The following is a 1,162-nucleotide window of genomic DNA, read 5'->3' on the forward strand; positions in this document are numbered from 1 at the left end:
ACCTAAGCACGGTACAAATGTCCTCTTTACCTTCCTGTACTAAAAATCACACATTGCCATCCAAAATGTTTTCCCATTTGTTTGAAGGGGCTCTGTCCTAGTGCAGTATTTTAGTAACAATATAGGTCATAGTCTTAATGTGACAGAGACAAAACAAAGCCTCAGAGAACACAGAATGCCCTTGGTGCTGTTTAGAAAGAAGGTCTTCTGGCAGCAGAGGTACCCCTCTGGGAGCACAAGTTGACCATGTACCACTTCCTTGAGCGAGGTTCTGCCTTGTGCCCAGCTTCAAGGCCTGACAGATGAGCATAAAGGTCTAGCCTAGATTTCAGCCCTCGTTTGCTCCCTCTCACTGGTAATTTTATGCCACACAAAAACTGTGCAACCTTACAAGGTGGCCCTGGACCAAAATAGGAACATTTTCACAATGGCTCACCAATTTCTGCTTTCTAAGTAATACTCTGAAGTGCTCAATTCTGAGCCCTGAAAGCAAATTAGAGATGCCAAATTGATTATCCTAGAAAGGATATCAAGGTAACCCAGGAAAAATAAAGAAAGAAATAGGTTTCTTGGTAAATGGATCTGAAGGCAGAAAAAAGAGTGTGAGAGGACATGGTGGTTAATTTTTTTTTAATTTTTTGATTTTTAAAAATTTGTTTAGACTTGTTTTGTGACCTAAGATATGGTCTATTCTAGAGAATGTACCATGTGCTGCTGAGAAGAATGTGGATTCTATAGCTCTTGGATGAGATATTCTCTAAAAATCTGTTATGTCAAGTTGGCCTTAATTCTGATGTTTCCTTGTTAATTTTCTGTCTGGATGATCTGTCCTTTGCTGAGAGTGGGGTATTAAAGTCCCCAACTATTACTGTGTTGGAATCTATCTCTCTTGTTAGGTACAGTAGTAATTGCTTTATATAACTGGGTGCTCCATAGTTGGGCACATATATATTTAGAACTGTCATATTTCCTTGTTGAACTGATCCTTTTATCATTATATAATAACCTTTTTTATCTTTTTTTTACTTTCCATGGTTTGAAGTCTATCTTATCTAAGTATAGCTACTCCTGCTTTTTCTTGGTTTCCATTTGCATGAAATATCTTTTCCATCCTTTCACTTTCAGCTGGTGTGTGTCTCTATCAGTTAAGTAAGTTTCTTGT

Source organism: Galeopterus variegatus, unplaced genomic scaffold, assembly GCF_000696425.1.
Source record: "Galeopterus variegatus unplaced genomic scaffold, G_variegatus-3.0.2 Scaffold957, whole genome shotgun sequence".
Lineage (NCBI taxonomy): Eukaryota > Metazoa > Chordata > Mammalia > Dermoptera > Cynocephalidae > Galeopterus > Galeopterus variegatus.